Raw genomic sequence first — 25,451 nt, 5'->3', positions numbered from 1 at the left:
TCATGACTGTCATCCTCGGTACTCAGGAGGTAAGATCTGAGGATCCCAGTTCAAAGCCAGCCTGGGTAGGAAAGACTCTGAGACTCTTATCTCCAACAAACCATCACAAAACCAGAAGGGGTGCTGTTGATCAAGCCTTGAGCTGAAGAGCTCAGGGACAGCACCCAGGCCCAGAGTTCAAGCCACACAACCAAAAAAAAAGAAAGAAAGTAAAACATCTTTGCCTGCAAAAATGTGGAGGTGTGTGTGTGTGTGGGTGCTGTGGAGACCAGGTGCTGGCCTCACTTTACAGACATTTCTAAGAACTCCCCAAGTTTTCCCCAGTTTGAAGCCACAGTAGGATGGGCGGTGCCTTACCAAGAACTCAAGAGGACGAGGCCTTTGGCAGGCAGTGAGTGGGTAAATGGGTGAAGAGATCGGAGTGTTGTGCCTGTATTCTCTCCATTGAAGGATGGGTTTGGATGCTGAGTGTCAAAGTTTGAAGTCAAGGGCTGCAAGAAGTTCGTGTCCTGACAAATTGAGTTTCCTCTGGGAATATGAACGTGGCTAAAGCAGGGTGCTGCTGGTGGCTCACAACTGTCATCCTAGCTACTCATAAAGCTGAGATGTAAAGACCACAGTTCAAGGCCAGCTTGGTGATACTTCATATCCAATGAACCACCAGAAAACAGGAACTGGCTTTGTGGCTCAAGTGGTAGAGTGATCATCTTCAGCTGAAGAGCTGAAAGTCAGTGCCCTGGCCCAGAGTTCAAACCCCATGACCAGCAATAAACAAAGAGGTGGCTGAGTTTTCAACATAGCAGTGTGTATGGTAGGAAATTCCATGCTGGGTTATGAGACATTCCAGATATGTTAGAGGCTCAGTCTTGTGTCTACAGTTGGACTGAGTACGATAGTGCCATCTTCTCACTGGTCAGATATGATCCGAATGGAGGGAGTTCGTGGTTCTGTTCTCAGGAACAGCTGAGGCCTTGGAATGTCCGTGTGTGTGTATGTGTGTGTGTGTGTGTGTGTGTGTGTGTGTGTGTGTGTGTGTCTGTTTACGTGTCTGTGTGTTTGTGTGTGTGTGTGTAATTTTCCCTCATCCTTCTCTGCCCCCTTCTTAGGTTCCTGTCCTCCTCTTTCTGACTTCAGATGGTGCCCTTCCTCCACACCAACCTTGCCTTTAGCTCCCTATCAGCATCTACAATGAGTCGAAAATTGCCAGTGGCCTGTGTTCCATATTTTCTCTGGGGCACAAGTCTGGCTGTCCAAATATTTGGCCGCCTCCAGCAGATTCTGGTACAGCAGTGCCAGCTGGCATAGGTCTCTCATGCCTCAGATGGAGGGCCTCAGTCACATGATGTCCTGTCCTTTTCCTCAGCTGGGCTTCTGACATCCCTCTCAACAGGCTGGCAGTGGAGTGGGGAATGGGGGTTTGCTGGTGGGTCTGGCCAACTCAAGCTTGACAGCTGACTGAAGGCCACCCGAGCAAGGAGGATCCAGGGCTACATGGGAGGTGAGACCAAGGTGGCTTGGAAATATTGGTCGGTGTCTAGGTAATGTAAATGTACTTTATCACAGGAAAGTCTATCTTCTGGCCCCAGCTTGGCCTTCTAGACAATTTCGGATGCCCAGAATACAGAGGCACAGACTTTAGATTCCAGGGCCAGGGAGCTGGGAGATGAGAGAATCAATGTTCTGGCGTATTAGTCTTTACCTGGCTATGCCCCTCCCCCCTTGTGTATGTTCACTTCTTAACCCAGTGTTGGCCACACACTGGCCACATGTGGCAGTACTGTGGAAGTGGCAGAAGTGGAGGTGAGATCTAGGATGACCAAAATCTGGATTTATGGCCTGCGGGGCTGGCAAAGTGTGTCTTAAAAAAAACTTTGAGCTGTAACTCTGGGCCTAGGCACTGTCCCTGAGCTTCCTTTGCTCAAAGGTAGCATTCTACCACTTGAAACACAGCTGAACTTTCATCTTTTTTAGTAGTTTGGTGGACATAAGTGTCTCATGGACTTTCCTGCCTGGGATGGCTTCAAGCTGCCATCCTAAGAGCTCAGTAGCTAGAATTGCTGGCACCTGCTAATGATGTTAGTCTGTGTGTGTGTGTGTGTGTGTGTGTGTGTGTGTGTGTGTGTGTGTGTGTGTGTGTGTGTTTACCGGGACAAGAACTCAGAGCCTAGATGTTATCCTTTAGCTTGTTTACACTAGGTTCGTGCGGTACCACTTGAACTACAGTAGCTCAACTTCCCAGCTTTTTGGTGATTCATTGGAGGTAAGATACTGCCCAGGATAGCTTTGAATCTTGATTGATCCTCAGGTCTCAGTCTTGAGTAGCTAGGATGACAGGCTTGATCCACCTTCGCCCAGCTGATAATGGCCTTTCTCAACATTGGATTTTGAGCTTCTGAAATCTTCTTTATTTTTTCTGTGCCTATACTGGGGCTTGAATTCAGGGTCTAAGCTCTGGTCTCTTAATATTTTCCCTCAAGGCTGGTAGTCTACCAATTGAGCCACAGCTCCATTTCTGGCTTTTGGTGGTTCATTGGCAAGAAGAGTCTCACTAACTTTCTTCCCCTGAGCTGGCTTTGAACCACGATCTCTGATTTCAATCTCTTGAGCAGCTAGGATTTACAAGGGTTGAGTTACTGGTGGCACTGGGTAGAAGCTTTTCTTAAGCAAGTGTTCTTCCCTGCGTTTGCCCTGATTCCTCCATGCAAAGGAGGCCTTAGGGTCAATGGCTGTGAAAAATAGGCTTTCAGCCACAGGAAATGGCTGGGGTCCATGGTGAAAAATCAAGCTAATCTTCCCCTGGGCCCCATTCTGGACCCTACCCTCTGCCCTACCTGTGACTCAAGTACAAACCTTGACCCAGCCTTGAGTGTTCAGCCATACTTGCCTGAAGACACAGAGCCTTCATTCCTCCCACACCACCTGCTCTACACCAAACCTCAGGACCTTTGCCCATGCTGTGTACCTTCTGCCTGAGGCTCTCTGTCCTGTTCCACATCTTAGAACTCCTGTGGAATTTTGGCACTAGTTATATCACCTCCTGGAGCAAGCCCTTCCTTCCATTCTCTCTCTTTTTAAAAAATATTGAGTTCCTAGAGATGGAACTTGGTAGACTGACTGGCAAATGCTCTATATTGGTGTGTGTGTGTGTGTGTGTGTGTGTGTGTGTGTGTGTGTGTGTGTGTGTGTGTGTGTGTGTGTATGTGTGTGTGTGTGTGTGCCATTCCTGGGGTTGAAATTCATGGCCTGGATGCTATTCCTGAGTTTTTATGCTCAAGGCTAGCACTCTACTACGTGGAACACAGCTCTACTTCTGGCTTTTGGGGTGTTTAATTGGAGAAAAGATTCTCATATAGACTTTCCTGCCTGCACTGTCTTGCAATTATAATCCTCAGATTTCAGCCTCCAGAGTAGCTAAGAGTATAGGGGTGAGCCATCAGCACCTGCCATCTCCCTCTTACCTATAACCTCGGCCCTCCTCTGAGTCCCAGAAGAGTATGTCTCACCAAGCTCACATGTTTTTGCTAATCTTGGGCTTGAACTAAGGGTCTGGGATTAAGCCACAGTGCCACTTTTGGCTTTTTCTGTTTATGTAGTACTGAGGAATTGAACCTCGAGCTTCATGCTCTCTAGGTAAGCACTTTACCACTAAGCCACATTCACAGCCCAAGGCTCACCTAACAGGATCTAGGAGGGTGGGATTTCAGCACAGAAATCGCTGGCCATTTTATATCTTTGCCAGGATTTGGGACCAGCCTGAGACTCGGCAATGAGGAATGGTGAATGAGTGATAGCCACCAGGCCTCAGAGATCTAGGCTCACATCCTACAGAGGGATAGGAAATATGGAGCCAGAACCTTCCACAACTCATACAGCCTAGCAACTGTGGTCTCCCTGGAGGTAGTGGCTGGCTGCTAGATGTCCCAATGAAATACCTCAGCCAGAATGTAATGCATCTGTTGCATACACCAGCCCAGGCAAGCCTTCAGGGTTTCACTTATTAAATACCAGAGAAGGATGCTTTGTTCAAGCTACTGGCTCATACTTAGTACTCTCTGAGGGCTTTTCCCAGCTTGCCCAGGTTAGGGGTCTGGGCATGGGCAGCCTGCTGAAAGCCCATCGTCCATACATCTACACACAGAGACATGGAGTTACTGAATTCTTTTATTTCTTTGGCAGGTCCGAGGTTGAAATAGGAGACTAAGCCCTATCCCTGATCTCCTTTTGCTCAAGGGTAGAGCTCTGCCCTTGAGGTACAGGCCCAACCCATGGGCATATTTTCCTGTGATCTCTTAGAATTAAGAGTGTCTAGGACTTTCCTGCCCTGGCTGAATTCAAATTGGCATTCTCTACACCTCAGCCTCCTGAGGAGCTACATTAAATACAGGAGCCACTGACACCTGGCTTTCTTTTCTTCTTGTTCTTTTTAAAATCATGACAATCTGAAATCTTCACAGTGTTATTCCAATTGTTTACATTTGAAATAAATTATCTAGGATCTAGGCCTGGAGTTAGAATGCCAGGACTGCCACTCACAAATGGAGGGAGATCCTGACAAACTCATTCCTATTTATGTGAATGCTAATGGAATATTATCAAAGTAATCAAAGTAATAATTAAATTTGCAGTTAATTCATGATTCTATTTTAGAATGCCACAGAAAAATTATTGAACTTAAATCTTCCATTCTAACACCATGGTATGATTCCTCTAATGGAAGGATATTGACGAATTTTTAATTAATGCTTTCATAAGTATTCAGCCATTATATTTCATTAAATGGAGAAATAACTTAAACTAATAATTGGTAACTATATATATATATATATATATATATATATATTTAATGATATCCTCTATATATTGGGCACTATTGTGGCTTGATCACAGGTCCTCAGAATTTCCTGGCAGCTCAGTTTTCCAGAGGATGGTGAGCCAAGACTGTGACCCCATTTATGGATTGGGCATTCTAGGCCATGAGTTGAAATCTCAGCATGGCCAAAAATTTATTCATGGAGTAAGAAGCCACTTTTGACACATTTTTTTTCCTGAAAAATATCCTGGGTTTCAGTATGATATATAATCTATATGCAAATATATCCTGTGTGATAGGATGTAATAAATGAAATGTTATGTGTATTATAATACTAAAGAAATAAGTGTAATAAACGTCATACTCACTAAACCCATGCATGTAAATAAATCTCATATATGAATATTATTATTTCATTTTGAGGCTTCTATTCAGGCCCTGGGAACTGGTCTAAAATTTCTTGTCCTCAAGAACGGTGAGCTTCCCCTTGAACCACAGTGCCACAGAGTTACCCAGACCCTGAGTTCAAATCCCAGGCCTGCCAGAAAAGTGGTGCAAATTTAAAACCAGGGCTTTTTTTCCTTTGGCTAAGCACAGGGCTTGAACTCAGGTCTTGGCATCTCTGTCACAGTTGACCCTTGGTTCCTGGGACCCAAGTTCAAATCTCGGGGTTGGCAAAAAATAAAAAGGAGAAGGATAAAACAGAGAAGTTCAATAACATGGTCTTACATTTTTTCCCCTTTGCATTCTGACAATCCTGGGCTTAAATTAAAAGGCCCAGAAAGTGTACATGATCTTGCGTTTGGCTGGCTATGAGGGAAGCCATAACCGAAACTTCAACTTAGGCCTGGAGGTCGAATCCTGGGACTTCCACTAATGATTGTTGGGAGATTCTAAGAAATGCATGCCAATATACATCCATACAAATGGAATGTTATAAAAGTAACCATTAAATTAGTAGTGTATGAGTATACTATAAAATTATACACAATAATTATACTACTTTGACTAATTTTCAATTAATACCTTGTTATATATTCAACCATGATACTTAAAACTTGAAGGAATAATTTATTTGTCAATAATTACTAGTAATATATGTAATTTCATAATATACAGACAACTTTCTCTTATTTTATACATATGTATACATATATATATATACGTATATATGTCAATCTATATATTTATTTGTTTATACACTTGTCATTCCTGGGGCTCAGTTGTATAGTGATGGCTTGTACATACAAAGCCCTGGATTCGATTCTCCACTACCACATGCATATAAAAATTCGGAAGTTGTGCTGTCACTCAAGCACTTGAGCACTGGCTTTGAGTGCAAAACCATAGGGACTGTGTCTAGACTCTTACTCAAGACCCAGGACTGGCACCAAAATATGATTGAATGTTGTGAATGCAACTCTATAAGTATAGGACTTCAAATACCTCATCACAGAGCAAGCCATGAGTCTGGTGCTGACAGCTGCCATCTAACCTGACTTAGCCAGAGGTATGCCACTGCAAGCCAGCTCCACAGAACCACATGCTGCTGCCTCGCTCACCCCTGTCATCAAGATATTCGGGGGCTGAGATCTCACACTGATGGGTTTAAAACCCAGCCCTGGCAGGATGTCTGTGAAATTCTGTGCTGTGGCTCAAGCAAAAGTTCATAGGACAGTACCTTCAACATTTTAGTGCAATCCCTATGGCTGACTCCCTCCCCCCCAAAAAAACCCCCACCAATCTCAATGATTAGATGTGAACTTTGTGCAGTTTGTGATGTGTTTCTGAAAAAATGGTGATACTGATGAAAGCACCCAATACTAATGACATCTTGTGGGATACAGCTATGTGATGAGTTCTTCCTGAGGTGCTGGGTCCTTCGTGTGGTGCTGTGTGCTGAGTCCTGCTCAGGATGCTATGTGCTGAGTCCTTCACAGGGTGCAGTGTTCTGAGTCCTGCATTGGGTGCTGGGTGATGAGTCTCACTGGATGTTGTGTGCTGAATACTGTAAAGAGTGTAATGTGTTTTGTCCTTCAAAGGGTGCATTCTTTCATCTTGCCCTTGTAATAGCTCCACAACTTGGATGATTAGGCAGACAAGAATATTGAGGCTCACATATGTCCCCATGGCAGGGACAAAATTATGTATTAATGAAGACTAGTGAGTTGTCTACTGCGGACAATTGTTTTGTTTTGTTTTTTTCTCAGTCATGAACCTTGAACTCAGGGTCTAGGCGATGATCCTTACCTCTTGGACTCATGGCCAGCACTCCACCACGTGTAGCCAAGGAACCTCTTGCAGCAGAGTGCCACAGCCTAGGGTTGTATCGCCAAGGTCTGTCTTCCTGGCTTCTCAGGAAGCTGAGACCAGAGTATCTGGGTTCCAAACTATCCCAGACACAAAAGGTCCCATGAGACTATTATCTCCAATTCATCACTAAGAAACGTGAAGTGGAAGCTGGGTGCTTGTGGCTCATGCTGATCATCCTAGCTACTCAGTAGGATGAGATCTGAGGATCATGGTTCAAAGCTAGCCTGGGCAGGAAAGTCCGTGAGACACTTAGCTCCAATGAACCACCAGAAAACCGGTGGCTCAAGTGGTAGAGCACAAGATTAGAGCTGAATTGCTCAGGGACAGCACCCAGAACCAGACTTCAACTCATACAACTGACAACAACAAAAAAGACATAAGCCAATTAACAAACCTGAAGTAGAGGGCTGAGAATGTACCTTAGGGGTAGAGTGCTTTTCATACATGAAACCCTAGGCTTGAATACTCTGGACCAAATCACTAGGAAAAAGCCTGAAATGGCTCTGTGTTTCAAGTAAGAGAGGGCAATCCTTGTACAAGAGAAACTAGATACAGTGCTCATGTCCTGTGTTCAAGCTCCAGGACTAGTGTATGCACATACACACTCCCACGTGCGTTCGCTTACTGACACACAAACACACACAGAAAGTAGAAGTGAAGCTGTGACACAAAATGGGAAGGCAGTAGACTTCTGCTCTGAGATCATGGTCAGCACCCACGCCCTGGGTTTAACCACAAAACTTAGCCTCTCAGGGCCCAACTAGGAGAGGTCAAAGGTTTCAAAACTTGATGCGCTTCACCAGCCCTAGATGACAGGAAATTTTGTGATATCTGAGATGTTCTTGGATTTCCAAAGCTTCCGGAAAGCTAGGAGAGGCATCATAGGCCCATCATCGCAGGTTATGAAACATTTAATTAGGTTAAGTGCCCTAGTTGTTTGCCAGAAGGACTCCTGAATTATATTGAGCCCTGTATCTGAACATCAGAATATAGTCTCACAAAGGCAGTATAAGTGCACAGAACTTGGCCTTCCATGGGAGGTGGCATAAATGAAGGTTTCCTGTCAAAATAGAGCACTTGGGAGAGAGATCGTTTGACTTTCAGAGCCTGCCCACACTCCTCCTCACTAAGTGGCCCAGATAGAGTTGCTTGTTACACAGCTGTACAGGATTAAGGACTTTTGTCTGCCTGTCCAGACAATGAGAAAGACTTCTTCCAGCAGGACTGGGATGCAGAGCAACCTTCAGGCTATACTGGGAGCAGTGAGTGGAGCCCTTGAACATGCAATGTCATAAAAGCATCCTCTGTGTTATGAACTCATAGTTTTGAATACAAATTTCCTCGCTTGGTGCCATTCATCATAGCTACTCTTACTCTGGAGATTCACCTGTAGGAATACATCCATACATAGACCAAGACGTGGAGATACAGGCTCTTTTTGAGGGGGCAGGTCCTGGGGTTGAACTATGAGCCTGTGCGCTGTCCCTGAGCTCCTTTTACACTGGCCGGATTCAAATTCAGATTCTTTACATCATCTCAGCCTCCTGAGGAACTGGGATTACAGTCAGAAGCCACTGGTACCATCTTTCTTTTCTTAATTTTTTTTTTAATCTGGACAATCTGACTTCTTAGTGGGTCATTCCAATGGTTTGAACTTATAAGAGACTACCCAATGTTCTTTATAGCTGCTTTCTCAGAGAAGGATTTTCTCTCCTCATCTTCCACTCTGGTCACAGGTTGGAAGACAAAAGTGAGAAATGAGTGTCACAGGATTGAGGAGCAAATGTCCACAGGACATGCCAGTTCTGTCACTTAGCATTGAGCTGCAATGAATTTACTGTCTCAGGATGAGAGGACCAAAAGCTGGAACGATCGTCATACTGTCTGCATTGCTCCTTTTGCCTATAAAATGATCTGATAATTATGAGTGCTGTGTGTCTCCAACCTTAACTATCTAGGACACACTACAAGTATCTGCACGTTTCTATTTTTATCTAGTACCTCCTGAGATTTAGATTAAAGGTTTTTGTGGAGTGGCTCCTTGGTAAATCCCTGAGGAAAGCTGCTTGAATCCTCTTCAGGAGATCGCCTTACATATCCAGCCCAAGCAGGAAGTCTGTGAAACTCTTATTGCCAATAAACCACCAGAAAACCAGAAGTGGAGTAGTGGCCTAGAAGATAGAGCTCCAGTTTTGGGAGAGAAAGCCTAGCAGGAAACACAAGCCAGACCAGGCAGGAAAGTCTGGGAGTTGCTTAAGTCCAATTAACGACCAGTTGGCTGGAACTAGAGCTATGGCAGTATTAGAAGCTCAGCCTTGAGCAAAACAGCTGAGGAACACATTGCACCCTGAGTTTAAGCACTGAGATGTCCAAAAAATAAAATTCAAAAAGAGAAGGCCAAGTTTATGTATCAGTGCCCTACTTTCTTACTTGTGTATGTTAATTCTTTGAGTGCAAACAGACTGTATGCAAAGCTTTTGCTTTCATATACTGATTGATTTTTCAGATATGCTTGTTACGCATACTGCATCATTCTTTTTATTTCAGCCCCATCGCTTTGCTCTTCCAGGGTTCCAGGCCTCTCTCCTTATACAATGCACATTGCAGCTCTCAGCAGCCTATAGTTACATTTTATTATGAGGCCAATCCAGGAACAGTCACAAATAAGGCAAGGGAAGAGAAGATCAGGGTTTATAGAAATAACCGGTATTCAGAAAATTACACTTGAGGACACAAACTGTAGCATACTTATGTAAAAACTACCATTAAGAAAAAAAGATGAGGGGGCAGGGAATGTGGATTAGTGAGAGAATGCTTGCCTAGCATGCAAGAAGCCCTGGGTTCTATTCTTCAGTAGTATATACAGAGAAAAAGCCAGAATTGGTGCTGTGGCTCAAGTAGTAGAGTGCTAGAGACAATGCCCAGTCCTTGAGTTCAATCTAAGAAATGTCAAAGAGATATATAGGTAGGTAGGTAGGTAGGCAGGCAGGCAGGCAGATAGATAGATGATAGATAGATAGATAGATAGATAGATAGATAGATAGATAGATAGATAGATAGATAGATAGATAGATAGATAGATAGATAGATAGATAGATAGATAGAAAAATGATACATGAATCTGGTCTTGGATGTCAGGAGGAAAGAAGGGAACAATTCCCAGTCATGAGTCCTTCTGCAGTGTGCCAGGACACCAGCATCACCTTCACACAACCACAGAGCAGGAAGACTGTCTCTTTTTCACTTCTCAGGCAGAATGAAGGCCCCAGAACCAAGAAGGCAAAGCCAAGTTCTAACTCAGGTGCTTGGAAATAGAAGAGAAACGGCCCTGCCTGACGTTCGACTGGGGATTTGCATTAATGATGTGGAGAATGAAGGAAGGAGAATGGACTGGCAGAGGTAGAAGAAGGGCCTTCAAATCTGACAGATGTAGAGTAAAAAATCCACTCCCTAAGAACAGAGAGCATGGTTTTTCTACTCTGTTCCTGCCCTCTCTCTCACTAAACTGACTCTCAATTGGTAACCTAAAGATAGCCTGAGGCTCCCTTCACCTAAAGGAGGAAGGTTATGCATCGTTTGAAGAGGCTGAGAAAGCCTGACCGTGGTGTAACTGTAACAAATATTTCAGGTTTCCCCTCATTGCTGGATGTGTCTGGAATGAATATAATGAAGTGGTTTGCAGCTCACTTCCCTGTGGAGTGTGTATCTTCTGCCTCCTAATCCTACAAGCCTAGGTCTCTCCACCTAGCCTGGCTTTTGATACTGTTTTCTGTCCTTTAAATACAGTGTTACACTGGAGTTCTCCCTGCTAACAGGGCTAGGGCTTGAATCCTGAGAATTTCATTTGAACCTTGGATGGGTCAATGATGTTTCTTTCCTTCTTCTATAGCACAAGAATTCTAATAACATTTAGAGTTCAAGTAATTTCTCATCACCAAAGGAAACATAAGAAACTATTGAACACCTGACCTTTCAGAAGTGGAAGTCAGAGTGTCATAGACTTTCCTGCCCTGGTTGGCTTCACCCTGTAATCCTGAGACCTCAGCCTCCTTAGCTAGGTTGATGAGTTTAAGCTACTGGTGCTCTGCTAGGTTTAGGACTGTAATGACACTGACAATACAAGTCAAGTGCTTATCACAAAGGGCTTGGGGAGCATATTAAGCCTTTCAACATTGGACCATTCAGATCCCTTTAGCACACAAGGTTATAATGCTAGAGTCTGAGAGCCTGGGCAAGTGGATCTGTTACACTTCAACCTTAAGCTCTGACTCCAATTCTGGTTTACATCAGCTTTTATTTTCCAGGGAACGTTCTCCTAATTAGCAGATAGGAAAAGTACTTTGATTAACCCTTACTTTTTTCCAGTTGTGTGTCTTGTATCAAGCTTGGGCCCTGTCCCTGGGCAATTCAGCTCAAGGCTAACACTCTACCACTTGAGCCACAGCGCCACTAGGATTTTTTTTTGGTGGTACATTGGACATAAGAGTCTAACAGGCTTTCCTTGCCTAGGCTGTCTTTGAACTGTGGTCTTCAAATCTCAGCATCCTGAGAAGCTGGGGTTCCAGGTGTGAGCCACCCGCATCTGGCCAATTGTTTATGACAGTCCTGGGGCTTATTTTTATCAAGGCTAGCACTCTGCCATTTGAGCCACTCCACTGCTTCTGGCTTTTTCTGAGTATGTGGCACTGAATATTCAAGCCCTCGTCATCATGCATGTTGAGCCAGCTCTTTACCTGTAAGGCACATTTCTAGGCTCACCCTTACAATCTTATCCCACAACTTCTCTGTCCAAAAAAAACGCTTCTGAGTATAAATCATTAAAGAAATCCCTATAGGAACGTGTTCAAAGATAAATAAGACAAAGTTCATACTTGAGAGAGACCCTAAACGTGTGAAGATTATTACAAATGCCATTTAATTATGTATCATGTTTCAACACAAAAAGTTTTAATGAAAAATGAGTCAATGTCCTAAATTATTGTGTATAATTTTATAATAGATGTGCAAAATGTAATAAATATGTGTATGATAACACTAAATAAAATACTCAATAAATAAATGAATCAAATAAAAAATAAATACAAAATCAATAATAAAAATCATAATATGTAACAAACATAATTATCTAAGTATATATCCTATATTACATATGTGTAGAAATATCTTTTCCATTGCAGGGCCTCCATTCAGGCCAGGGGAACTCTAGCCTGAATTTCATTTTGTCAAGGACAGTAAGCTTCGCCTTCACCCATGGTACCAAAGAGTTACTTGGATGGTGAGATCAAATCCAACCAATGGTAAAAATATTGGCCAGTTCCAAGATAGTGACTTAATTTTTTAATGAAAGGAGTTATGTTTATTCAGTTACATAATGAACATTAAAAAAAGCAGTGTAGAATTTTGTACAGCTATTCAGACGTCCGTCCCTTACTCACAAAGTGCTTCTCTGAACACTACATTGTTTCTTTCTTGTACTTTGTTTATTGTAAAAATGTTGTACGGAGGGGTCACAGTTACTTGAGCAAGGTCATGAGTATATTTCCTATTGAGCATTGTTGCCTCCTCCTTTGTTTTCCTCCTACCATCCCTTCCCTCCCATCTCCAAAACTACTCCTCCTGCCAATCTGAGTGACTTATTTTTAGTTTTGGCTTGGCATGGGGTATGAACCCCAGTAGTGGCAAATCTGCACTTTCCCTCACATTGCTACAGATTTACAAAGACCCTGAGGTCAAATCCCAGGCTAGGAAAGTAAACTGACAGAAATTCCAAATTAGGGAGCTTTTTTTTAAAAATTTAGTTCATTAATTAATTAATTAATTTTTCTTTTCTTTTCTTTTTATTTGGGGGGCCAACCATGGGGCTTGAACTGAGGTCGTGGCAACTCTGCCTCAGCTCGATCACCCTAGGCTAGCTGCTGCTCAGGACCCATACCCAATCCTGGAATCCTAGGCCCAGAGGGCTTGCATGAGGATAAAAGTGGGATAGAACAAAAAGTGGGGAGCTGCAGAAGTCTGGGGTTTTATGTTTTTTAGTTTGCACAGTGACCATCCTGGGTCTGAATCAGATAGCTGCAAAGTTGATCTAACCTGCCATATCTGAAGGCTGGCACACTATCAAGAAAACCATAGGACAACCTGTCAACATAGGCCCTGGCTTCAAATCCCGGTCCTGACACCTACCAATGACAGGGGATCACAAGAGACTCATTCCTATGCATAGGAATACTGATTGAAAGAGAAGTTTGTGCATCGGTCTAGTCTAAAATTGGATGCAATAATCCTAGGACACGGATCGATCCCAATTAATAGTTTATTAAGCATGAAAAGAATACTATTCCTTTAATTGTATTATAATAAATACCTAAGAATTGGTAGGAACGTAATATATGTCATTCAATCATAGATAGGCGGCTATGGCTCTTTTTACCAATATATATTTATTTGTATACCACTGTCTGCCTATCCACGTAATGCTGTTTTGTACAATCCTGGGGCAAGATCTCAGCAGCTGCGAACCACCTGACAGCTTCATTGGCTAGAGGCTGCCGTGCTCAAACTCACCCATTCATGAATTGGGACTGCATGTCCCTGAGTTCAGATCCTAGCACTGCCAAAAATTTAATCTTGGATTAAGAAGCCAATCTGTTTTCCTTTTCTGGGAGAGTCCTGGGTGTCAGGCATGATTGAGAAGACATCTACAAATCTAAGTGCTATGTGAAAGGATGCAAACAGTATAATCCATTATTAGGTGTCATCACAGTCAATAAAATAAATGGTAAATAAATGAATAAAACAAAAAATTAAATGAATAACCACCCCAAACATAATATAGTCTGAACATCTGTATGGAAGTTCAATCCTATCTTTGAAATGTATATAAGGAATATGCTTTCCAGGGATAAGCCTTGAATTCAGGCCTAGGGAACAGGCCTGACTTTCTGTTCTTCAAGCATGCTGAGCTTCCCATTCCTGCACAGTGGAACAGAGTTACCCAGACCTCTTGTTCAAATTCCAGGCCTTGCAGACAAAAAAATGCCACACATTCCAAGCAAGGGAGCTTCATTAGCATTTTTAATATTTTTTCAGTTCACTTCACCTTTATTTGATACATTTTGATTTTATAACACTAAAGTTTTTCAAAAAAAGACTTTAAACTTTTACATTTCATCATAGCACATTGGTGTTTCTATTTTGACCATCTTCTATGAAGAGTGAACATGAAAATAAGGACACCATTTCTCCCTAGAAGGTTGGGACAGTTGATTTTATTTATATTTAGAGTTATTTCTATATTTATAAACTCTACATTTGTGTCATGTTAGTTTTCCTCCGTGCCTACAACGAAATACACTAGGGGAGTCATAGCACAAAAAGTTGTGTTTCTGAATAAAAACTCACTTTTGTGAGGACAGCAGGTACTTGTAAGCATTTTGGGAATAAACTAGATTGTAAAATGAAAAACAATAACATTGGGAGTGGGATGTAGTCAGTAGTGGAGTATTCGCCTAAAGAGCATAAGACTCTGGCATAAGACTCTGAGTTTCCTAAAGCTCAAAGTATTAGAATTTTATGATCTGTATGAACAAACTTTTTTTTTTGGTCGTGGGCCTGAACTCAGGGGTTATCCCTTCATTCTTCAGCTCAATGTAAGCAATCTACTTCTTGAGTCACAATGCTACTTCCGGTTTTCTAGTGGTTTATTGGAATTAAGAGTCTCACCGACTTTCCTGTCCAGGCTGGGTTTGAACCGCCATCCTCAAATCTCAGCCTCCTGATTAGCTAGGATTATAGGCATGAGCCACCTGTGCCAGGCACGTGAACAAACTTCTTAAAGATTGATTCTGAGAAAATAAACCTGGAATATACTTTTAGTATAAATAATTTATAATGCTATGTTTAAGGCACTAATTCAGAAGTATTTATTCATTGGCTGGTTTCTTAGTTTATTTAAAGATATATTATATATTCATTATGAATATATATGCATATATTATTAAAAATGTAGCTTTGAAGTGTACCTAAGAGCATATATGCTCATGTAAAGTTATACAACTGCACAACTTCATTATTTTTTTTCCAGTTTGGTTGGTACCATAAATTATGTGGGATTTTTCTACTGTTGTTTTGTTCTCTGTTTTTGGAGGATTTCTCTCCCTTTTATCTCCCTCTCTCCCTCCATGAACTTGAACTCAGCTTGGTCTTTCTTGCCTTTGTTGTTCATAGCTGATTTTCTACCACTTCAGCCATACCTGTAGCCGGGCTTTTTGCCAGTTAATTGGAGATGAGTTCTCTCAGGCTTTTCTGCCTTCATTACCTTTGAAATTTCATCGTGCAGTTCTCAGCCTCCTGAGTAGCTAGGATTACAGATGTGGGCAACTGGGGTGCCTAGGGATAAATTAGACTTTGGTTGGTGTATTCTTTCTGTTTTTCTAAGCATGGGATCATCTAATATAGAAATTCAGTGAATGTCCTGGGTCTGAAGTAAGATATATAATATATATGCAAATCTGTATAGTTCTCATAATATGTAATAAATTTAATATGTGTAATAAGTATAGTAATAGTCAATAAATATAATGAATGAATAATACACAAAATAAATACCCTGAAAGCAATATACAGTAAACATAATTATGTAGATATTAAAAATTTTTTCAAGTGTGGATGAATATTACTTTAACAGGGCTGAGGATTGAATTCAGGCCTAGGGAACAGGCCTGAATTGCTTGTATTCAAAGAGGGTGAGTTTCCCCATTCTCCACAGTGCATTAGAGATTCCCAGACTCTGAGTTCAAATCCCAGGCCTAGCAGAAAAAAGCAGACACGAATTCCAAGCCAGGGAGCTCCATTAGTATTTTTAATATTTTTAAATTTTTAAAATTTTTTATTTTACTTTTTATATACTTTATTAAAATTTATTTTATTTTATTTATTTATTCATTTATTTTGCCAGGCACGGGGCTTGAACTTAGGTCGTAGCAACTCTGCCTCAGCCTCCATCACCCTAAGCTGGAATGGTGCAGCTTCTGGGCCCACAGCCCATCCTGGGATCCGAGGTTTCAGGGGATGACAGGAAAACAAATTGAAAATGGCACTGAAAAATAGCCGCGAATTGCAGACAGTCGGCGGTTTCTCGGTTTTCCTTCCTTGCATGGTGACCATGCCGGGTCCAAATGACACAGCTATAACCTGTAGGTTACCTGGCATTGCTGAAGGCTGGCAGGCTGGCAGCGAACCCATAGGCCAATCTGGACACCTAGGCATTTGAATTCTGGTCATGGCACTTAGAAAGGGCTGGAGAGCCTAAGAAACTATTGTCTGTTCATAGGAACCCCAGAGGAATGTGATCAATGTCATGGTTGGATGAGTAGTTTGTCAATCAGCCTAACATAAAATTAAACCCAGTATTCACAAGCTGTGGATTGATTTTAATTCATAGTTTATTATGCATTAAAAGAATACGTGTGTGTGTGTGTGTGTGTGTGTGTGTGTGTGTGTGTGTGTGTGTGTGTGTGTGTGTGTTTTGTCGGTAGTGGGGCCTGAACACTGGTCCTGGGAACTCTCCGTCAGCTTTTAAGCTCAGGGATAGTGTGTACCATTTGAGACACAGCACCATTCCCGGCTTTTTCTGATCATGTGGTGCTGAGGAATTGAACCCAGGGCTCGTGCATGCAAGACAAGCACTCTCCCAGTGACCACTTTCCCAGCCCCTAAAAGAATACTATTGATTAAATAGAATTCTCACTACATACCTGTGAATCACTAGGAAGGTAGTATATGTCATTGAATACTACTAGATACACATCACTGGAAGTATCTAAATTTCTAAATATATATTTATTTTTATACCACTGTCTGAATAGAAAAGTATTGCTATTTTGGCCAAACCTGAGTCTCGATCCCAGGTCCTGGTATCCACCTGGCATCTGAATGTGCTAGAGGCTGCCATGCTGACACTCACCCATTCATGAATTGGGCCTCCTAGGGCTTCAGTTCAGGCCCCAGCATTGCTAAAAATGTCTTCCTCGAGAAAGATTCCAAATGTGATACCTGTTTTCCTTTTCTGTGCGAGTGCTGGGTGTCAGGTATGATGTAAAAATATGTCTGCAAAGCTCCATGCTGTGGAATAGATTTGAATGAATGTAATAAATGTTATAGGTGCACTCACAGTCAGTCTATAAATAAATGGTAAGTAGATAAATAAATAATAAAATATAATGAATCATTCCAACAAACACGATATAAATTGAATATATGGATGTAAGTATAAATCATATAATAAACATGTCTATAAATGTTATGTTTTCCAGGGCTGGGGCTTGAATTCAGTTCTAGGGAACAGGCCTGAATTGCTTGTCTTCAAGGGAGGAGAGCTTTCTTTTCCTCTACCCGCTCAGTGCATTAAAATTACCCAGATCCCAAGATGCATCCATGCCTGACAAACAACAAAATGGCACAAAATCCAAGACAGGGAGCTTCAGTAATATTATTAATTAATTAATTTATTTTTTGCCATGCACGGGGCTTTAACTCAGGTCATGGCAATTCTTCCTCAGTTTCCATGACCCTAGGCTGGGATGGTGCAGTCACTGTACCCACAGCCCATCCTGGGTCCTAGGCCTCAGGGACTAACAGGAAAACAAAATGAAAACACCATCAAAAAAAAAAGCCACGAATCACAGAAGGTCAGCAGTTTCTATTTTTCTTCATTGCACGGGGACCATCCTGGGTCTGAATGACATGGCTGCAACCTGTAGTTCACCTGGCATTGCTGAAGGCTGGCGGGCTGTCAGTGAAGCCATAGGCCAACCTGGATGCTAGGCCCTGAGTTCGAATCCTGATCATGCCATTTAAAAGGGGCTGGAGAGTCTAAGAAACTATTGCCTGTCCATAGGAATACCATGGAAATGAGATAAATGTCATGGATGGATGAGTAGTCCCTCAAAATGTATCTAGAATAAATTTAGACCCAATAATCACAGGACACAGATTGATTTTAATTCATAGTTTATTATGCATTAAAACAATATTATTGATTAAATGGCATCCCCACTAAATACATGAGAATCGGTTGGAACGTAGTATATGTCATTGAATACTAGATACACACCTCTGGCAGTACCTAAATATCTAAATTTATTTTTATTTATGTACCACCATCGTCATAGAAAGTTACTGTGATTTTGGCCAAATTTAGATATTTATATTTATTTATGTACCATCATCATCATAGAAAGTTACTGCGATTTTGGCCAAACAGGGGCTTGATCCCAGGTCTTGGGATCGACTTGGCAGCTGAATGGGCTAGAGGCTGTGGTGCTGACACTCACCCATTCAAGAATTGGACCTCTCAGGCTTTCAGATCAGGTCGCATCATTGCCAAAAATTTCTTCCTGGTGTAAGTTTTCAAGTGTGACACCTGTTTTCCTTTTCTGTGCAAGTTCATAATATGTCTGTAAAGTTACATGCTATGGAATAGATTAGAATAAATGTAGTAAATATTATGGGTGCACTCACAGTTCGTAAAATAAATGCTTAATCAATAAATCAATAATAAAACATAATGATTCACTCCAACAAACACAATATAGACTTAATATATAGATGTAAATATAACTCGTATATTTAACATGTCTATAAATGTTATGAGGTTCTTGAATTCAGGCCTAGGGAAGAGTTTAGTTCATGCATGATTCTCATAGGAAATGATAGGCAAGACGTATGGCACAACAATAATTTTTAATTAAGAGTTCATGAAGTGTGACAATAAGGATCACATTTAGAAATTGGAGGAAAGGGGAAAGATCCAAGAATCAGTACTCACATGGTGTAGAGCACATGGGCAGCAAAGATGGCGCTGATAGGGAGTTGAGTGGACAGAGCCCGATTTGCTTTATGTTCAGTGCTTAAACAGACCGTGGAAGCTTAGGTGCATGATAGGATGTGACCTTGACAGTGATTGGTTCCTCTTCCTCCCCTCCCATGCTACCCATTCTTTTTTGCTTTAAAAATGGCTTGCTCTATGTTAATAAATTAGTTTTCCTGCTTGAGTTGACTCCCCGCTGCATCTGATTGTCTCCCTGGCTGAGGGAGATTGGGGAACAGGCCAGCGGCCACACTTACCTTTCCTCGGACCCTGTCCGTCTTTTGTGGGATGGATGAAGACCCAACATCTGGCTCCCAACAAGGGGCACGAAAGGAAAAAATACCAGCAGAGGCTAAGCAGTGTGTCAGCGTAAGTGAAACCCTTACTATGGGTAATGCTATCTTACAGAAGAAGGAGGAGGAGGCAATATTAGGCCTAGGAGGAGAAAAGGAGGACTTGGGAAGTGAGAAGGAAAAGGAATGGGTCAAATATGACCTAGAACACACTGAAACATGCACCATGGAAGTCAAAACGAGGATGAAAGTTAGTCCCTCTGATTCAGATGCCCCTGATGGTCATAGCCCCTCTCCTTATTCCCCCGATTGGAGGGGAGGTACGGAACCCTACACGATCTGTGAGAGATACCTGCAAGAATCGGACCCCTACAAACCATCCACGGAGGGGTGGAGGGCGGGGGAAGTAACCTACTAGGAGGCCTACCCTGGAAAGGAAGGGCCACCTGAGAGCATGGACCCTAGGCCACAGGATTTGCTACCCCAAGTGTAAACGTTCAATCTGGCACCAAGAGCAAACAGGCCCTTGGAATGGTATCCATGGGAAGCTAAGGATCTTAAAGAGCTCTGCAACGTGGTGGCGGAGGATGTCCCAAACTCTCCTTTGGCCCAGAGCTTATTACAGGACATTGCTTATCACCCAGGTGTTGCTAAAGCCTGGCTGGATGTGGCTAAAGCTGTCCTCACTAGTTCTCAGTTTATTAAATGTGTGCTTTCTTTAAGGAGGAATGTAGAGGGCAAGTAGAAAATAACCGGCAGGCTCAACCCATGATACCTATTACTTATGCCTTGTTAACAGGGACGGGGAAGGGTACTCCACTGGCATCCAACAGGAGGCAATACCTGGTCCATACCATGACTAGGTGAGGCAAGCAGGACTTGTCACTTGGTACAAACTGGATGATAGGCCTACTGAGTCCCCTATAGCAGGAGTGAGGCAAAAACCTGGTGAGCCTCTAGCTGAGTTTGTAGACTGAGTCCAACAGAGCATTCATTACAAGCTTCCAGCAGGGAACCTCTGGGATCAGTTTGTAAAGCTACTGGTCTGGGAAGGGATGAATTCATACCACTGCACGGCCTGTGCGGGATTGAGAGAGTTCACTGAGCAGATGGGTGGTGGCCTCACAGGATGTGGGAATGCAACAGCACCAGTCCCAATCACTAGCTTTAGCTTTACAGGCTCAGACATCTGCCATGACTGAGGCTATTACCCAGGCGCTGGCAGCCCAGGGCCGAGGAACCCCAAGATCATCGTGGAGAGGGACTTGCAGGGTGTAGGGGGCAATTTCCCCCTCCCAGCCATTTGGCGGGGGGATTGTTGTAAGCAGTCCTTCTTAAAGTGTCTCTCTTTCAAGTCCCTCTCTCCGATGATTAACCCCAACAGGTGACCTGGACAGTGATCTGCACTGACAATGCAGAAATCATCAATAGACTTCAAGAGAAGCTGTTCCTTTGACCTGGAGGCCTGACCTTCATTTTGATCACCACCTTATGTCATTATGTATGGACCATTTAATATTTGTGTAGGAGCACTTATTTTAATGTTACTGGCTCTAATTGTTCTTTTACTACTTGCTTGTACAACCACCTTTTGTTATGCTTTCCTGTAAACATGTCTAAAATCTGCTCCAAAACAACCCCCACCTCTGGACTCTGAAGTGGCAAAGACTGCTATCCCATCCCTGACTAATGCTAAAAGACTGCTAATGACATTACTTGGCCTGGGAATGCTTTTGCTGATTGTTTTTCTATGCCTTACTTGCATTATATGTGCACTGCAAAACTCTTATGAGTTTAGCCAGCCAATTACATAAGATCAAGCTCCAAGTGAATAAATTTCTCCCAGGGAGGAATCGCAGCCAGAAATGGGTAAGAGGGGGTATCAGTCTGTCCCTTGCTCTGAAGAAGTTCTCGATGATGGGTCAGGCAGACAAGGCGATCCACCCAAACTAAAATAGGTGGGTTCACTTCCTTAAACAAGACAGGGGAAGATATTGGGAGCCATTTGGAGCTTAAAGTAAAGCTCAAAGTCATCTTGAACACTGTGCTCACTTAAAGGCACGTACAAGGAACTGGCTTACTTAAAAGACACCAGGTACCCAGGATTGTTCTGCTATGTCTGCAGTTTGTTTTAAATTTTCCTTGTTTTTCTGGACTATAGTAGAATGGCCTGAGTATGGGGGCCCACGAGGATGCACCATGCCACATGTGTGGAACTCCCAATACCCAGGCTGCTCCCAGGTTTTGAAGAGGATGGCCTTACGAGATACTGACTTTTATATATGCCCAGGAATTAATTGAACTGCTTTGGACATTTCTAACTGTGGTGGGACTGATGGCCAATGCTATCCATACCAATGGAATCCTTTTAAAAGAACCTTTACAGAGGAGGGAAAAAGATAACTAACTTGGAGGTGGGTCTGCCATTTAAACAAAAAAGAGGGAATCTATAGAGCACATGGACAGTAAAGATGGCGCTGATAGGGAGTTGAGTGGGCAGAGCCCGAATTGCTTTACAGTATGTAACCAGACCATGGAAGCTTAGGTGCATGATAGTATGTGTATGTAACCAGACCATGGAAGCTTAGGTGCATGATAGTATGTGACCTTAACAGTGATTGGTTCCTCTTCCCCTCTCATGCCATCCACTCTTTTTTGCTTTAAAAACGGCTTGATCTGTGTTAATAAATGAGTTTTCCTGCTTGAGTTGACTCCCTGCTGCGTCTGATTGTCTCCTGCGATGAGGGAGGCTTGGAAACGGGCGAGTGGTCGCACTTACCTTTCCACAGACCCTGTCCATCTTTTGTGGGATGAACGAAGACCCGACAACATGGTAGATGGGATTCCACCCCGAGCTTCAAACTCAGGTCCGGGAAACCCCTAGCTACTTAGTTGCTCACAGGTTGGTATCCTCACCTAGACCCTTTCGCCAATTGGGCCTGCTAAGCTCTGAGTTCAAATCCCAATACTGCCAAAAGATTAATCCTAATGTGAGAAGCCCATCGATCCACTTGTTTTCCTGTCATGTGAAAGTTCTGGGTCTCAGGGAGGATGGAGAATTCTATATAGGCAACTCTATAACCATAGGAATAAGTTGTTATCTGTGTCGGTACAGTTATGTCTGTCATCATACTCAATAAAACACAAATGCATCCATGACTAAGACACACAATAAAAAGAGTAACTAAACTGAACTCATGATGCATTCTATACATATATGTAAATAGAGATCCTATGTGTAAAATAGGTGGTACATTATTATTTCCAGTGCTGGGGCTTCAATTTAGGACCTGTGACCTGGCCTGATATTATAATTTTCAAGGATGGTGAGCTTCCCTTTCCCCCACAGTGTTATAGATTTACCCAAACCTGAGTTGGAATCCCAGCTGTGGGAGAAAAATGGTGCGAGTTCTGAGCCAGATAGTATTATTATTATTATTATTATTATTATTATTATTATTATTATTATTATTATTATTATTATTTCCAAGGAAAGGATTTTTTTTAATATTTTATTTTATTTTTGAACATAATGTACAGAGGGGTTACAATTACATGGGCAGGATAATGCATATATTTCTTACCAAGCATTGCAGCCTTCTCCTTTGTTTACCCTTCAAATCCCTTCCCACCTTCCCCCCTCCCTTCCCAGTCCCAAACTTTCTCCCTCTCCCCACCCCCGGCACCTACTTTGTAAAGCTCATTTTGGACATGAAAACTTGTACTTCTCATTGTTGCAACAGGACCACCTGTATCCTTAAACGACTTGTTTTTCCCCATCTCCTCCACAAGTTATATTGACATCAAATATAGTGAAAGCAGGGGTTATACTGTGCGGGAGGGACATACAAAGAAACAAAGAAATAATCTTATAAATGGTTTAGAAATACATGCGTGAAAGAAAGAAACATTAAAATAGGTATCTAAGGGATCATTTTCCCATTTTCCTAACCTCACATTATCTGACCTTTTCCGCTTGACTCATACAAATACTAGATATTGAAATAAGGGAAACCATGGGACCTATGTTTCTTTGGGCCAGGCGTACTTCGCTTAATATAATTTTTTCCAAGTCTTTCCATTTCCTAACAAATGGGGCAATGGCATTCTTTCTGATGGAGGCATAGAATTCCATTGTATATATATGCCACATTTTCTTGATCCATTCATCTACTGAGGGGCATCTGGGTTGGTTCCAGATCTTAGCTATGGTTAATAATGCTGCAATAAACATAGTTGTGCTGGTACCTTTAGTGTGGTCTTGTTTGTAAACATTTTGGTAAATGCCCAAAAGTGGGATTGCTTGGTCATAGGGGAGTTCTATGTGGAGTCTTTTGAGGAACCTCCATACTGCTTTCCAAAGTGGTTGAACAAGTTTACATTCCCACCAACTATGACGTAAGGTTCCCTTCTGTCCACATCCCCTCGACCATTTGTTGTTGTTAGAGTTCTTGATTTTTGCCATTCTAACTGGAGTGAGGGCATATCTCAATGTTGTTTTGATTTGCATTTCTTTTCTGGCTAGGGATGTTGAGTATTTCTTCATGTGTCTATTGGACATCTTTCTTCTTCAGAGAAGTTTCTCTTTAAGTCTTTAGCCCACTTGTTTATTGGGCAGTTGTTTATTTGAGGATATGTTGTTGGAGGATTTAATTTTTTGCGTTCCAAGTATATTTTAGATATGAGACCCTTGTCCGTTGTATGGCTAGTAAAGATCTTCTCCCAATCCGGGGCTTTTTATTGATTTTGCTAGCTATGTCCTTTGCCATGCAGAAGCTCTGCAACTTCATGCAATCCCATTTGTCCAAACTTTGATTTCTTTTGTTTCCGGGTCTCTATTCAGAAAATTTCGGCCTGAGCCAAGGAGACCTAGGGTTTCTCCTATTCCATCCTGTAATGTTTTCAGAGTGTCTGCTTTGAGTTCAAGGTCTTTGATCAATTTGGAGTTGATTCTGGTGCAGGGTGATATATAAGGATCTAGCTTTAGTTTTCTACAAGTAGTTAACCAATGTTGCCATCACCATTTACTGAAAAGGCTATTTTTGTTCCATTCTATTGTTTTAGTTCCCTTATCGAAGATTAGATGGCTATAGGTCTGTAGGTTCATTTCTGGGTTTTCAATTCTATTCCATTGGTCCTGAGGTCTGTTATGCCAATACCAAGCTCTTTTGATTACTATGGCTTTATAGTAGAGTTTGAAATTTGGTATCGATATTTCTCCAGCAGTGTTCTTTCCGTTGAGGAGCGTTTTTGCTATTCGGGGTCTTTTATTGTTCCATATGAATTTTTGGCTTGCCTCTTCTATTTCCTTGAAGAATGAGATTAGAATTTTGATAGGTATCGCGTTGAATTTGTAGATAGCCTTGGGAAGAATTGCCATTTTCATGATGTTAATGTTTTGTATCCAGGAGCATGGGAGGTTTTGCCATTTTTTAAGTTCTGTGTTGATTTCCTTTTCCAAGATTTTAAAGTTTTCATCATAGAGTTCATTCACTTCTTTGGTTAAGTTAATTCCTAGGTGTTTTAATATTTGTGGGGCTATTACAAATGGAGTTGCTTTCCTAATTTCAGCCACACTTTTCTCATTGTTGGCATACAGAAAGGCCATTGACTTTTGGGGTTTAATTTTATACCCTGCTACTTTGCCAACGTTTTGAATCAGTTTGAGTAATTTGGGAGTGGAGTCTATGGGATTCTTTAAATACAAGATCATGTCGTCTGCAAAGAGGGAGAGTTTTATTTCTTCTTTCCCTATTTGGATCCCCTTTATGTCTGCATCTTGTCTTATTGCTGTAGCTAGGCATTCTAATACTAATTCTAATACTTGTCTTGTTCCTGAGTTAAGAAGAAATGGCTTTAGTTTTTCACCATTAAGTATAATGCTGGCTGTAGGTTTGTCATATACACTGTTTATTTTATTGAGGAATGTTCCATGGATTCCTAATTTTTCCAAAACCTTCATCATAAAGGGGTGTTGGATCTTGTCGAATGTTTTTCTGCATCTATTGAGATAACCATGTGGTTCTTATTCTTGCTCCTGTTGATGTGATGAATAATATTAATTGATTTGCGTATATTGAACCAGCATTGCATCCCTGAAGTGAATCCTGTTTGATCATGGTGTATGATTTTTGAGTGAATTGTTGAAGTCGTTTGGCCAACATTTTGT

The 25,451-nt window shown here is 42.0% G+C and overlaps 1 long non-coding RNA gene across 1 annotated transcript in view; it reads left to right on the top strand.

The window, feature by feature from the left end:
- The first annotated feature begins 1,402 nt into the window (after positions 1 to 1,402).
- LOC138820152 (uncharacterized) overlaps positions 1,403 to 25,451 on the top strand; it is an 82,892-nt gene continuing 58,843 nt past the window's right edge. The window contains exon 1 of the long non-coding RNA XR_011369736.1: positions 1,403 to 1,498. This is a non-coding gene — a long non-coding RNA (uncharacterized lncRNA). The remainder of the gene's footprint in view (positions 1,499 to 25,451) is intronic.

This window comes from Dipodomys merriami, unplaced genomic scaffold, assembly GCF_024711535.1.
Source record: "Dipodomys merriami isolate MVZ:Mamm:240054 unplaced genomic scaffold, mDipMer1.0.p SCAF_840, whole genome shotgun sequence".
Classification (NCBI taxonomy): domain Eukaryota; kingdom Metazoa; phylum Chordata; class Mammalia; order Rodentia; family Heteromyidae; genus Dipodomys; species Dipodomys merriami.
The sequence above is the reverse complement of the archived record's forward strand: the minus strand, read 5'-3'. Positions and strand labels throughout refer to the sequence as shown.